General features: G+C 26.3%; 1 protein-coding gene across 4 annotated transcripts in view; it reads left to right on the top strand.

Moving 5' to 3' along the window:
• The window catches only part of LOC134827135 (protein winged eye), a 364,969-nt gene that overhangs the window by 61,246 nt on the left and 287,223 nt on the right, over nucleotides 1-16,500 (top strand). The window lies entirely within an intron of this gene.

The following is a 16,500-nucleotide window of genomic DNA, read 5'->3' as shown; positions in this document are numbered from 1 at the left end:
TGGCACACTTATTATTATATTGCTGCTCTGTTTCCTCTGGGAAATCTGCAACTTTTTTTTTTTTTTTTTTTTTAGACAGACACGCGAAAATTATTTCCTTTTTCGTATAAGGAAAATTTTTGCATGTCGAGAAATTTTGTCCAAAAAAATTTATGGTCGACGAGACTTTTCTTCAAAAACAGAGAAGCTCAAGGAAAGCGAACAAAATTGCTTCGTAAACAATAAAGTTGCGTTCCATTTTTCGTCTCGTGCTGTGTTTCGGTCCCGAGCATAATAACGTAAATTTATGTTCAGTCATGTACAAAAAGTTTGAAAATTCCGTCAGAAAACTTTTACATAGAAAACTTTTTTTTTCTCTTCCATCCTGTATGTGCCTTAAAATGAGGAAAAAGTAGAAAAGAAAAAAAATTCTTCGTCATCATCATTTTTGTCAAGACGAAGTGAATGACGCAACGACATGACAGTAATCAACAATGAAACAGAAATCCATGAAAAAATGAATAAAAAATGTGCAAATTGTCATTTTTTTCTTTTTTTTGACTTTTATGTTTAACAAATTTTCGAGATGCTAAAGTTTAATCAAACTTCGATAATGACGAACGTGACACAAATAAGGATTTCAATGGCAAATCGATTCGCTCGTGAAGCGGAATGTTAAATGATTTAAAAGTAATTTCCAGCGAAGCGACCCTTTTTCTAAATGAGTTTATGGCGCGCGCGTTCTTATCACGAACACGGTGTATTTGTCCTTCAAGACGGCTTTAAAGTTTTTCCTTGTCGAAGTGAAGGGGTTGCAAAAGTCGTGTAAAGATTTAAAAGAGATAACACAGAGAACGCCTTAAGGAACAACGTGGGGTGTTTTAAAGAGATATTTGCCTCGGTTATCTAAATATTTTGAATATTTATCGATTTTGGCACACCATTCGTGCGCGGTTTGTTTTTCCTCTCAAGAGTGTATTGATTTTGTGGAATTTGAGAAATTTTCTGTAGGTTTTGATCGTTAAGAGAGATGTTTTTGCTTCAATTGTAACAACTTAGAAATTTTTATACAGATATTCTTAATTTTAAGGAGTTTTTATTAGCAAAAATTTGATGAAAAAATTATATTAAATTTTTATTAATTAAAATTTTAATTTTGGAGACTTTTTTTATTTTTTTTAAAATTATCGAAGAAATTTTTTTAAATATAATTATTTTTTTTTTTAAAATCCAAAGAATTTATTTAAAATTGGTTTTAAAAAAAAAATCACATAAATTAATTTAAAAATATCCTTAAAAAACATTAAATATTATTTTTTTAAATTAAATAAAAATTAATTAAAAAAAACATTTAATTATTTTTTTTTTTAAAAAAAATATTTTTAAAAATTAATTTATTTTTACTTAAATACAATTATTAAAAAAAATAAATTTTATTTTTTATTAATTTAAATTATATTTTAAAAAACTTTTGTTTTTAAATATAAGTCAAAAATTTAATGAAGTTCGAATATTTATGACAAAAATAAATTTATTTTAATTCAATTAATTTTTTTCCAAGTTTCAAAAAAGTTTTAATTAAAAAAAAAAATTAAAATAAAAAAAAAATAATTTTAAAAGTGTTTGAGAGCTTAAATTATTTTTTCATAATTTTTAAGAACATATTTCGTCAAAAACATTCATAAGTGAAATTTCTTATTAAAATATAAAAATTTAACCAAAAACGTGTTGAAATATGAAAAAATCTGTTCGCTTGTGGCAAATCTCGACACGAGTCACATGTTTACTGTGCTCTATTTAAAGAAAAAATTCAATAAAAATCGAGAGAAGTTTTTTATTGATTTCGCCATGTGTTTAGTAATAAAGGCCCTCAAGTGATATTTATCACACAGATGCGCCTGACATCTTTATTTACATTCAATACTAATAATCCCGTGATTAAAATGAGTCTCTTCCTCTATTTATTCATAAAATTTATATTAATGTGTGCCACTCGAGTATTTTTTTTATTTAAATCGTTCCTTTCATTTGCGCTGCACTTGTTACACATGCTTCGGCGTCGATATATTGAAACATAAAAGAACGAGACGAGGACAAGTACCTGCCAGATGGAACTTGTTGCGGATTAAAATATGTTGACAAACAAACTCTCGACAAAATTGCACGACGACGACGACGTAAAATTATTTTTTTTTTAGTTGTAGTGTCGATTCATTCAAAAATTTATGTCAGCACTTTGTGTGAGTGGCAAATGGAAGATTAGATTGTAGTGATTGAAAAATGTCGTTCTCTCAACGAGTCGAGCTGAAATTCATGTGTGCAATGATTTATTAGCTCATTTATTAAAGATCAAAGGGAATTTAATGGTTTTGGATCGTCATGTGCGGATTTTCACCAAAAAAGGGACTAACCTTTGCTTCGTCATAAAAGTTTTTTTTACCAATTTAGGGCTTAAAAGATTATCACAAATGCCGAAATTTCGCACCATCGTCGTTATCTCTGCTTTTACACATACGCCATGATGATGTGTGAATTAATAATTTCGGTACTAATAATCATAATAATAGCGTTCGAACCCTTATTCGATGCCAGACATCCCCGAAAAATCTCATATGTGAAGCTGCCGAGTAGATGAAAAAGTCATTTATCGAAATTTCAGCACAACTTAACTCGTCTCACATTCAATCATAAAAAAATTCCATAAATTGCCTTTAAATAAGGCAAATTTTCGCTTTGAAATCAAGTTCGAAGAGAGAAAAAAGGAGATAATTTTATTTCACATCAGAAAAATTGAGGATTTGTGCGTGAAGAAGGAGAGAAGGGATTAAAAAAGATGTATTTTTGCCACGACAACGCTCGACGACATCACACAGCGGTGTAAGGGGAGACGAGATGAGAATCTGATGAAAAATGAATATTATTATTTATTTTATTTTGGGAAATGATGAACGATTTTTGTAACGCACAAAGAACACATGTCGTAATGTTGAATTAAGTGATTAAGGTTTTGCTTGCATCATCAAAAGGATGTGAATTACTTTTTTTTTACCTGTCGTAAAATATCTAACGGGAAATTATTCACCTTGAAGAGAGAAAGAGAGGGTTTTAAATGTGTTTAAAAGAGATTACGACGTTGTTTGAGGGAAATTAGATTAGTGACAAATGAAAATAAACAACGCATTGCTAAAAAAGGAAAATATTCATGGGAAAAAATTATTTCAAAGGTAAAATATTTATTTATTTATTTTTTGATGGAATTAAATATTTAAGATTTGTATGAGAAATTTTTCTAATTATTTTCTAATTTTTTTTTTTAAAGAAAATTTTGAGCTAAATTTATAGATTTTTTAATACTTGGAAATAATTTTTAAAAATTATCCATTAAATTAAATTAATTAAAAATAAAATAATTTAAATTTTATTTATTTTATTTTTAAAAATTAATTAATTAATTATATTTAATTTTTAATTCGTTAAAAATTTTAATTTTTATTTTACCATTTAGAAACTTTTTGATCTTGGAAAAAAAATTAATTGAATTAAAAAAAAATATTTAAAATAAAATAATTCAAATTAATAAAAAAATTAAATTTATTTTTTTAATAATTTTATTTAAATAAAAATAAATTAATTTTTAAAAATGTTCTTTTTATTTTTTAAAATTGATTAATTAAATTCATTCAATTTTTTTAAATAATGTTGAAAAAATTTTAATTAAATAAAAAAAATTGATTAATTTTTAAAAATTTTTATTTAATTTTTTTTTAATTTTTCAATATATTTTTTAAATTTTTTTAAAAATAAATTTAAAAATTTATTTTAAAAAATTTTTAATTATATTAAAAAATATTAATTCAATTATTAATTTAGAAATAAAATTTTTAGGAATTTTACTATAAATTAAAGAAAATCCATCAAATTTTCTACATTTTCATTGAAATACAACCAATACAATGCAAAAAATCATATTTTTCAACCCAAAATAAGAAATTTCCCAAAAAAATAAAACAAAACATCTTTCCATCCCAAAAGCTGTAAATACAACGCGAAAAACAACACAAAATACCCCCAAAAACAGAAATTTAATTCCATTTAAGTCGACCTCCTCCGGTTTTTCCGGCTTTTGTAAATGGGTCTTCTTTTGTTCTTGCCTCTGCACATTTTTTGGCAACCACTGTGTTTTTGTTCGAAACTCCAGTCAGCAATTGTCGTTGTTTTTTCCGTTCTCATTGCTATCAATGGCATGACTTAGGAGTTGTCGGCACGCAACTCTCACGACGACGACAACAACGACAGGTCTCTGCAAAAGTAATTTTTTTTTTTTTTTTCAAAAACATCGTAAATTTTTTTCAGTTATCTGCCGCGCACTCCTTGCCGTTATTTATTCCAATATGCAACAATCCAATTTCGTGTCTTTGCGAAAAAAAAAAAATAAAAGAAGAAACGACATGCATGATGGCTACATTTACAGCGCGCGATGTGTGTTCATAAGACACAGAAAAAAAAATAAAAATATTTCTTTCAGTGAGATTGAATTGGAGCACGCGAGATATGTCTTGTAGTATATCGTAGCAGAGTGAAGTGCAAACCAAAATGAAATATTACCGGCGAATAAGGATTTTTACTTTCGTTTCATCACCCAGCCAGCGAACATTTGTTCGTTTCGGTTTTATCAACAGCGACAACGCGTGAAAAAAAAAAAATAAAAAAAAATTCTCATCTCTTGAAAGAAGTACTTGTTACGTTATTACAAGAAGAAACAAGTCTTGGCACACGCGACTTAAGCCAAAAAAAATGCCGACTAGCCAATAAAATGTACATATGCGAAAAAAAAATTATTATTCCGGTAGCGCAAATAATGATGAGTTATATTACGAAACACGTTCCTGTCATCGTCTCTTAAAATGCAAAGCCAAAAACTTTTAAACAAATTGGCCAAAACGTCACTTTTGGGGATTCTAAAAAAAACTCGTACTTCGCATCAATATTGCTTTATAATATAAGTAATGCCTCCATATATCGTCTGCCTAAAAAAAAAATAATAAAATAAATTCTCAATATGTGACAATTTAAATGGATTTCTTCTTTTAAAAGTTTATATCCGGGCCCATTGTCGTCGTCATGAGCTTCCGTTTGGCGAAAAAAATGGACAAAAAGACGAGACAAGGGAAAAAATCGATAACGGGAACCCATTAATTGTCTTTCTTTGGATTTTTTTTTTTATTTTTTCAACAAAAAGCGCGAAAAAAAGTGCTGGCGAACAAAATTTCATTAAAGTTTTATAGCTCATTAACTTAATTGACTTGAGAAACGATGATATAAAAAAAAAGTTTTTTTTTCTTGAGGAGAAATTTTCAAGTACATAAAAAAAGAGGCGACAGAGTCTTAAAAATACATCATTCATACACTAATTAAAATAAGTTTATAAAAGAAGTAAATCTTTTTTTTTTACAAATTTTTCTTCTGCAAATTTTGAGCCATTCACAATGGTTTATTGTTGATTTTTCAATCAATTGTCTCAATAAATTTATTATTACACAAAATTAATAATAAATAAATATTTTAAGGCAACTTTTCTCAAGTACTTTCTCTCTGCCTTCGACAATTTATAATTACTTTGCCTCATTATTTTTCCGTCGCGCCGAGAGTAAACCAGAGCACAATAAAAGCATTTAAAAGATTGATTGATTCTTTGCCCTCTTCTTTTGTTTCGTCCTCGTGTACCTCGCAGTCGTTTCCCACCTTCGTCATTCAATAAATTTTGTTCTCAACAACGGCATAAAAGTAATTTAGACGCAAGTTAATTGCACGAATAAAGGAAGACAAAATAATAATGTAAAAAAATATAATAATGTTCAGATTTTTTTTTCATTGCTTGCTCATTCTTCTTCTCATTAATCATCATAAAAAATAAACGATTAACTTTTATTTAAAAATTATTGTTATTAGAAAAAAAAATTATATTATTTATATGAAATGGTAATTTATTGGTCTTAGAAAACGTAATTTAATGAAGTTTATCGATAATAGCAATTAGTTTTTAGAATATTTATGTAGTTATTAGAAGAAGAAATTATATATTTCGATTGCTTTTTTAAATGATGGTTAAGATTGGGAATCCAAAATCGGGTATTAATTGATCTCGAGATCCGAGTTATTGGAAATCATAACAAAAATGAGGTAAGCAATTTATTTTTATTTATTTAAAAAAAAATATTGAATTTTGAAATTAAAAATTTTTTAATTTTATTTATTTTCTTTTTATTAGAATTATAATAATGGCAGAACTTTGGAATAACTTTGGAAGAAAAGTCAAATATTCTTTCGTTCAATTATGGAAGAAGTTTTCAATCCAAAAGGGAAGCCTTTATTATATGGTCAAGTCAATAAAGAAACCATAGAAGAGCTAAAAACGTTTATGATATAGAATCTTTGTCGTATCCAAGTCTATTGAAATGATGGACATACTTTATAATCTTTTCGGCGTAGCATCAATCTTCTTTGTTATCAAAATACATGGATTACAAATATTAATAGAACTCAGAGCACTTCAAATGAAACTTACTCACTTCCAATATTTTTTTATGATGCACAAGTGACTCTAAGCTAATATCATTCTATAACAATGATATAAAGCCTTAGAGGATTTTTTATTCGCCAATTAGAAGTAAAACATGTAAAAAATTTTAGTTTTATAAGAAAATTAAGAAAATGCAATTTTTATATCCCAACTTATTTTTCTGTATAGATTTTTAATTTTTTCATTTGCCAAAAAGTAAGATTTTATTTTTTTTTTACATAAAATTTTTAATTTTAGTCTTGTGCCTTTAATTCTTTCTTAAATGAATATTGTTATTAAAAATTTTGAAACAAATTCAATTTTTTAAATATTAGATTTTAACGATAAATTTTTATTTATAAATGTTCAGCTGTTTTTTAAACTTTTTTTCACAAAATTAATTTAAAATTTAAAAAAATAAATATTTAATAAAATATTTCAAGTCTCGAGCTTTCATTATTCTCCGAAAACTGGAAACCCCAAAAAACATTTTTAATCGAATTTCAAAAATATATTTTTTTAAATCTTGTGGGCAATCATGAACAATGCGAACCACATGCAGATTCCCGCATGTTTTGAAATAATCTCTCCAACACAATATTTTCGAGAGTTCGAGAGCTTGTTTTTCATAAACCATCAATCACGTCATTTAACGAATTTTGCCAAAACAAACATTAATATAAACACTTAAGAAGGACGCAATTTTATCTAACAAAAACATTAACTCCACGCAACGTTCGTCTTCACCCTTTTATTTACTTTTGGCATCCTTCAAACGACAATTCCCAAAAAACTCCCTCATTGGAAAAACATTCGTTATTAGATTTTTTCTTGCTGTGTTATTTTTTGTCCCGTCTGCCTCTAATAATTAAATTGGTTCATTCAATGCGCATTGATTAGGCATGTTGTACATCTCCCATGCATTAGTTTTTGTCACACATTGTCGCTTTTATCTTTTTTTGTTAGGTACGCGTGCGATGCATGGGTGCTCTAGTTTATTTTCGTTGTTGTCTTAATTGTCCTCTATTTTTATTTATTTATTTCTATTTGAATACAATTATTTTTTTTTTCAATTCAATTCACTGATTCAGCACGCTCCTGTTTGCGAGTGTGTGTGTCTAATTCGAACAATGGCACGAAAAAAATAACAGAAAAGTGTAAATAAACTTTTATGAAATCTAACGTTGTTCCTCTGCTGCTTTTGTCATTCAATTGTAGATAATAAACAAGTGAAGTCCCTCGAAAGTTGTATTTGCTTTCTGGGTTGCCGCATAACTACAACGTACTTCAACATGAGTTTTTTTTACCGCATTTCAAAGAAAAATATGTGATGTTACCAAGGGAAGTTTGTCAAGTCACGTGGTTAAAAAATTATTAAAATGATGGAAAAAATTATCAGACCACGTGGTTAAAAAATTAATTAAAAAATTATTATTAATTTAATAATATTAAAGAACTAAATAAATTATAAAAAAATAAAATTTAATAAAAAAAATAATTAAATTATTAAAAAAAATCATCAGACCACGTGGTTAAAAAAATTATTTAAAAATAAAATAAATTTAAAAAAAAAATAAAATTTAATAAAAAAATAAATAATTAAATTATTAACAAAAAATTATCAGACCACGTGGTTAAAAAAAATATATTTAAATAAAAATTAATAAAATTTCAATTAAAAAAAATAAATAATTAAATTTAATTGAAAATTTGATTAAAAAAATAATCTTCAAATGATTAACAAAAAAAAATATTGAACCACGTGGTTAAAAAAATTAATGCGAAATGCGATTAAATCGTTGTTAATTCTCCTAATGATAACTTTTTATTAATTTTTTTTGTTAGTTTTTGAGCGTATGTCGCTTATGGGTTCTCAAGAACGCTAAATTGTGTCTAAATTGCGCTTGGCAAAATACAAAGACATCATTTTTTGTCATTTTATTTATTTTTCGGCGAACATAATATGAGGGAAGACGAAAGCGTTGCACGCTAATATTCTATTAAAATTATAAGGATTCCCATATAGAATATTTTTAGTACGCTACAATTATTTTCTAAAACGTCTAAAGGAAACTTTGTACGAACACAAAATTCGTTGCCATAGCGAAGTCATACAATATTTATGTATTTCTATTGAACTTTTGCCTCGAAAGGCAATCAAAATGTCTCAAAACGAAACATTATCAACTCCGACGACGAAAACGACAAAAGTTGAACAGAAACACAATAAAATGCACACAGACAAAGCTTTTGTGCCTCGAACGGCGGCATGGAAGCGTGATAAATTACTTTTCATGTTCGAGTTGTGTTCTACATGATTTCCTCTATGAAAATTCGAAACTTTTTTTGGATTTAGAAAATATTTTTAATAGAATAAAATCCATGAAATTGTCCTGTCCATCAACCCATTTCAACTCTTTCGATGTCTCGAACCTTTTTTTTATAAAATAAGAGATAAGAGCTTTATTTAAATATCGAAGAGAAGATCAAAGTGACAGGCGATACAAAGTATGGATATGGGAGAAATAGAAGAAATGTAAACAAATCGACTACTTACCATTGATGTCCCACGCGAATGCCGCCTTTTATAGATAAAGACGAACAAAAATGTTTTTATTTTGTCGATAACATCTCCGAAAGGCGTTATCTTGATCGGGAATACAAAGTTTTTAATCAGCGTTTGTAACGAAGTGATTTATTTTTGGACTTGGTTAAATTTTATTCTATTTCTTCTAAGGAGAAATTTTTAAGGGAATTTTAACACAATTTAAGACTTGCAGAATTTAAAACGAGATTTTTTTTTGGTTTTAGAGAATTTCAAGTTTTTTTAGTTAAAATATTTTATTTTTTTTTATTTTATTAGTTTTTATATTTTTTGTGTACCAAAAAGAATTTTTTTTAAATATTTAAATTTTTTTTTATTAATTAATATTTTTTTTAATTATTTTAATTTTTACTCAATTTTTTTAAAAATTTTATTAAAATTAAATTTAATTAAAAATAATTTTTAAGTATTTAACTATTTAAAAAAAATCAAAAAATCCTTCGAAATATAAAAAAAATATTTCTTGTACTTTAACAATAAAAAAAATCATTCTCTTATCTCCATCTTAAGAAAAAACCACAAAAATGCCAAATGCACAGTTGATGATCTCCAACAACTCCATCCGATAAAAAGAAGTCCGTTAAAGTATTCTACTTTCTTCTAAAAAAAAAACTAAGAAAAAAATGGTTAAATTTTTTACCATCTTATCTCAATCTCGGGATCATCTTGCGAAAAAAAAACGTTCAAACGACAATTCAAAAGAGTTCCGAAATCAAGATAACCGCTTGAATGATGACAAAACATTCAAACCTGAAAAAAAAGTCATTGTAATGAATTCAGATTCGATAAAAAAATTAAATAAAAAATATTATGTGGGTTTCATTGATAAATGAGTTCTAAATCAGGTCAATTAAACGTATTAATCATTCATTTAAAACAACTTTTAAAAAAATTACTTACAAAAAGAAGAGTTAAATAAAAAATTAATCAAATGCAGAAAAAATTACGATGACAAAAGATAAAAGAAAAAAAAATTAAATTAAATTTTATATGATTGAAGCCTTAATTAAGGAAGGAAAGGTTTCTACTTGAAAAATTTTTGTATCCACTCGACTAACTATAATTTTTCATTCAAATCTAATCAAGCAAACATATTATTACCTTTTTTCTTCCTTTGGGATTTGCGGGAAAATATAATTTTTTTTACAAAAGAGATTTTAAAAATTAATTGTTTTTTAAATTTATCATAAGAAAAAAATTTATTCATTAAATAAATTTATTTTAATTTATTTAATTAAAATATTTTTTTTATTTTAAATTAAAAAAAATTGAAATTGTCAAAAACGCATAAAAAATTTACCAAATAAAAAAAATTAAATGTTTTAATTTTAATAAATTTTCTAAAAATTATAAAAAAATCTTAAAAATATTTTAGGTAAAATTTAAATAATTTTTCTTTAATTAAAAATTAAACTAAATTATATAATAAAAAAAAAATAAATTTAAATTTTAACAAATAAATAAAAAAAAATATTAATAAATTTATTAATAAATAAATAAAAAATAATTAAATTATAAATAAATTAAAAAAAAAATATTAACAAAATTAGATTTTCCCGCATCGTTAAATGAAGTAAGAATATGTTTTTTTACGGTTGATGCAATAATATTTATTAATAAAATATTTTTTGTCATTTGAACAAACATTATTACGGACGACGTCGTACATTACAAGGTAATAAGAGGCTTTTTTTATCATCATCTATTCATTCGTTTTTTTATTATTATTTTGTGTACCTCCCGTACTTGGCAGGAAAAAAATATTTGAAGAGCCATAAGAAAACAACTTGTTTGATTCACAATAATAATAATAATGTAAATTCAATAGAACACACATGTTCGCTTCTACTTGTACATCAACTCAAGAGGGAACCCTGTCTCTCTTTTTTTTTGCTTGTATTTCATTAAATGTTGGTCGCCTACTCATCTTTTGACAAACCTAAACTCCTCTCCACAAGGGGGAATAAAATAATGATTAAATCGAGATAAAAATTGAATGTGCTTCGTATGGAATTTTTTATATTTTTCTTTCTTCTCCAAGCAATTTTTTACGTGTTTGTACTTTTTTTTTGCTTGGCAAGCAAATGCTAAATACAGTAGCTCAATTGAATATGAATATGTTGCACGATTCTTTTCTTCTTGCGTTATGCGAATTGTAGATCATCATCGTTGGCGTGCGTGCCTTGATGTGTGGGTAGGAAGAAAGAAAGAAAAAGGAGTTTTTTAATTGCGTGTATGATTATTTTTAGCAAGAATGGAATAGAGAGGACTAATTATTGTACGAGTACTAATTAAATGAAAACAAAAAGGAAAATTTTCCATTATTGATGGTCTGAGATGAGTTGTCATGGCAGCTAAATAGAAATGTAATTAAGAATTTTCTCGACAATTTTTTTGCTGAGAATTTACTATTTTTTTTTTTTTTTGCTTTAAAATAAAAATTATTTTTACAAAAAAATAAAAAAAATTAAACATAAAAAAAATTTTCAAATAAATAAATAAAGTAATTATTTATTTATTTTATTTTATTTTTGTTATTTAACTGAAAAAAAGAATTAAATTTGTTTTAAAAAAATAAACGGAAAAATTTCCGAAAAAAAATTTTCTTATATAAAAAAATTAAAATTTTATAATTAATAATTTTAATTAATAAGATGATTAATTTTAATTATTTATAATTTTAAAATTTCATTGATTTTTTTTCAGGTACTTGAAATTTTTTTTTATATTTTTTTTATTATTTTTAATTAGTTTTACATTTTTCTTAATATTTTAAAATAAAAGAAAAATATCTTATTTTATTTTTTTTTTTTGTTTTATTTTAATTTAAGGTTTTATTAATTTATTTATTTAATTTTTATTTTTCCTTTATTTTTTTTATTAAAAATTAAATTTTTGAAAGTATTTTAAAAAAAATTATTTATAGTTTAATTTTTTATTTTCATGGTTTTTCAAAAAAAAAAATTTTTAAATCACACAATAAAAATCACAATATGACGACAAATCCCAACAAGAATAGGCACATGATTTTTTTTTTGCAAGCAATTTGAAAAAAAAAGATTTCCTTTGAGATTGTGCAACTCATGCGACGATTGTGATCAAAGTGAAGGAAGGAAAACGGAATCTACGGTCACAAGAAAATGACGAAACTTTTTTTCTACTTTTTACATTGCTCGAACAAAAGCATTATTATTTTTTTTATTGTACTTTATGATTTCATAGACAGATAAAATCCTCTCAAAGATAAAGAGAAATCAGCGAATTGAATGCTCAGTTTATTACTTTTTACGACTCATTCTTTTTTTTTTTTGCCCGGTTCAATTTCTTAAATTGGAAATCCATTTCCTTGTAGATCAATCCAATTAGATTTTAATTTTATATGTCTTTGATACTTTTTGATGTCACTTTTTTTGCTTTTCAAGACAAGACACGACTTCAAAACACACGCGGGACTTGCGGTGAAGGAAAAACATGACAAGTTATTTTTTTACTCAAAAAAATAAAACAAAAGTATCCATTTAATTATTTTTGTGTTTTTCAGACATTTTTTAAAAAAAAAATCGATTTCATCGTGTTTTACTGAAAAATTTATAAAAATACGCTGATCAAATGGTCAAATGGTGAGTTTAAAAAAGAGGGACGAAATGGGAATTTCCTGTTAAATAAAAGCAAAAATGAAATTGAGAAAGTTTAAAAATAATATCAAATGCAGCAAAAAAATATAAAAGAACAAAAAATCTGCTTTATCAACATCTCGAGGGATTTTCTTGAGACAATGTTTTAATAGAGAGCAAAGAAAATGTTTTTTCCTTCTTCAATGAAAAAAATATAAAAAAAAATACAAAACAAAAGTTTCCCCGAACCCACACACAAAATGACAAGACAGTCCATTCCGCTGTAGAAACGCACAGGACACGACAATATTATGATTGTTTGATATCAAATAATAATAAAGAAATTGATGACAAGACACAAACATGACGACACGACAATACTTGCGACCTTTTTTCGTTTTGAAAAATTTATCAAGGAAGAAATTCGTCGTCGTCGTCGTCGTCGTTGTTTTATTTGTAAAAGAAAGAGTAATGAAAGAGTGATAAGTAAGCATAAACTGAACGCACAACGACACAACGAACGAACATAAAAATAAAATTTTTGATTGGAAAAGTTTTTCGGCAACTTTCTTTCTTTTTATATATTTTTCTGTGTACATTTCCTCCTTTTTTTGTTCCGGTTTCGCCGTACGTTTTCAGTACCCTTTTTCAATACTTTAATACTTTTTAGGTACTTTGTCCTTCGCTCCATGTAGTCAAGTATCTTCATTTATTTTCGATTGAAACGAAACATCATATTCAGCAATAAGATATTTTCTTTTTCTTTTCATCTCCGAACTGCTGGGCAGCTCGAACCAAATTATAATAATGGGAAACTTGAGATAAATAAGAAAAAAATCTTCATTTTATTTTTTTTTTTATTTATTTTTGTTTGGAAAAAAGAGGCAAGAAAAGTGGAAACGATGGATCCTAAGAAAACAACAAAACACAATTTAATCACACAATTTGTATCGAAATTATTTTTTCATGCAGAAACAATAAGTTACGACATCATTTCACTATTTTCATATAGCAGTCAGTGCATTGCCATTGAAACGATCGAACTTGTATTGTAATATTGGTAGGAAAATTATTTTAAGGATGGACCCATGTTGCGAGAACGTTTTATTTTTGTAATGTCTGTCTGCGAACCGTTTTGGAGGCAATGAACGGAGTCTAGGTAATCTTGATCTTTTTCCACTGCTTGAGTATTGACTTAAGACGAGTGCAAATAAAATGAAAGACGGCGGCGTGCTTGGTGCGTATTTGGACATGGTTATGTGATATTAGAGTTTGTTCTTTAGTTAGACGAAATAAAAGTAAATATGTAAACAGAGTCTCAAATGAAAGCGAAATAGGGTGAACATCGCTTGAGCTTAGGTTGAGGTATATTTTCTTTCAAATGTTTCAATAAAATTGCTTCAAAGTTAAAATAATTTTTTCTGGTCTGGTTAAAATTTCTTATTTTGTGATGTTTCACAAATATTAATACAGTGAAAATTCTATCATATGGCAATTCTGAGTTAAGGCATATTCTCTAATAGAGTACGTCGATTTTCTATGGAATTTCAATCAAAATCTTAAATTTTGGGTTTATTTTAACTACTTTCAATAGAAAAAAGTTTTAAATTGTCTAAAATATGATAATTAAGGAAGAGAAACTTTAAAAAGTTAAAAATTCATAGAAATTCGCCATTTTGAATTTTCTCAATAAATTTCTATATTAGTAATAAAGTAAAGTAATCTAAACCATTTGATGATTTTTTGTAAAAATATGACATCGTCTTATTTGAAATGGTTTGTCATAGATTTTTTTTCAAGGCTTAAAGTTTGTTCCGTAGATTATGAAACCAATTAATGGCATAAGATCGTAAAATTCTTTTTGAATCCGTCCTCACATGGTAATATTGCTCATTGCGTTTTAACAATCTTAAGTTTGTGGCAGTTTTCAGAGGATTTTTTTAGCTGAATGAATGGAAACAGAGATGCATAAATTTCGAATCCGTCGAATCCTTCAGTAACTGCAGTTGCCAATACATTTAGATGGATAGTCGGCATCTGTTTTGCTTCTAACATAGTAATGTCTTTTTTTATTTTTTAATTATTCAATTTTTTTTTTGAGCTTTTTGTGAATTATAAGTTTTTAATTGTAATATGAAAAAGGTCATATTTTCTGTAAAAAAAATTTCCATGAGTTTTCTTATTCTTAAGATCCTATAAAATAAAAGAAAATAAAATAAATATTTACCTCTTTTAATTTTGAAGCTAAATTTTTCAGCTATTGAATTTTTAACAATTCTAAAAAGCTAAAATATTTTTTTGGAGTAAAATTTATGAATTTAATTTTGAATATGAATAAATTTTTACTTACCCATAATTTCATTAAAAATTTTGTGTCACCCTAACCATCTCTATTCAACTTTTTTTTTACAAAAAATCCATTCACATGTTTTTCAGTTCTTTTTAGATTGTTAACGACAATGTAAATAATTGGGATTTGCCTCGTTATTTTCTTGTCGTTCATGGATTTTTACTGCTGACTAAAACACTTTTTGTTATGTTCCCAAAAAATGGGAAAAAAGGGATTTTTAATCTTTCTAACATATTTTTTGTCTTCTAATAATTTAACAGGATTTTCCTTTGCTTTCCTTCTTCCTTTTGTTCCTCTTCAGTTTCTCGGGATTTTCTTGTTTATTTATCTAACGAATAACGGTCCTTAGGGGAAGTTCTTCTTCCTTTTTTTTCATTTCAAAAAATTACAATTTTCCAATTTTTATTATTTTTCTGCTGACACAGAATCATTAGCTTTGCCCAAAATCCATATGGGTCTTCGTAACAAAAGAAAACAAGACGAAAAACATGCGAATAAAAATACAAAAGAATTAGCTCAAACACTTGATTCCAATCGAGTGTAAATTTAATGTCTCATAGCTTTCTTTTGTATTCGTCTCACCTTTAACACAGTTTTCGAGTACATTAAACGACTTGCGTATTTTCAGGTGAGGTAAGGTAAGGAACTGTATAAATTCTATACAAAACACACCTGTAAGAAAAATCGTACCTGACTTGTCTTCGTTGCAAAAAGAAAAAAAAAAGTTTTTTTTTTTCTGTGAAGAAGGAGGGAAAATGTGAAGATAGGAAAGGTACGTGCATAAAAAATATAACAAAAATATTCAACAAGTGTGTGCTGTTAATCGTTTTCCTCGGTAAATATTTCATACAAACGAGGTACGACACAGCTCAGGTGCTCACGTTTAATCGGCAGACGACGATGAGAAGAAGAGGTAGATGCGTATAAAAATATGCAAAATATTTAATGCTTGTTAAAGTAAAACCAAAGTCAATATATGATTTTCATTTTCTCGACAAAAATCTGCATAATATAATAAAATAATAAGTGTTTTGTGCAAACAATCTCACACAAAAAATATTATTATTTTATTTTTTACAATGTTGACGGAAAATAAACATGAGTACATAAAATACTCATTATAGAAATTTTTAATGACAAACCGGTAATGTCTTTACAAAATTTAACAAAAAAGAACATTTTTTACGATGTTTCCCCATGACACTCACATTGACTTCTTGCCATCTCAATAAAAAACATAAATTATATGAGGAACGGAGATAAGCTTGAATTTTATGGAAATGCCACAAACCAAGAGAGAAAGAAGAAAGACTTTAATGCGAAACAAAGGTAAAATGTGTGTTGTGTTTTACAAGGAAAAAAGTCGTTTGTTGACACATGTTTTGTAGGTTTT

The sequence above is a fragment of the Culicoides brevitarsis genome, chromosome 1, assembly GCF_036172545.1.
Source record: "Culicoides brevitarsis isolate CSIRO-B50_1 chromosome 1, AGI_CSIRO_Cbre_v1, whole genome shotgun sequence".
NCBI classification, from domain to species: domain Eukaryota; kingdom Metazoa; phylum Arthropoda; class Insecta; order Diptera; family Ceratopogonidae; genus Culicoides; species Culicoides brevitarsis.
This window is presented reverse-complemented; position numbering and strand designations above follow the sequence as displayed.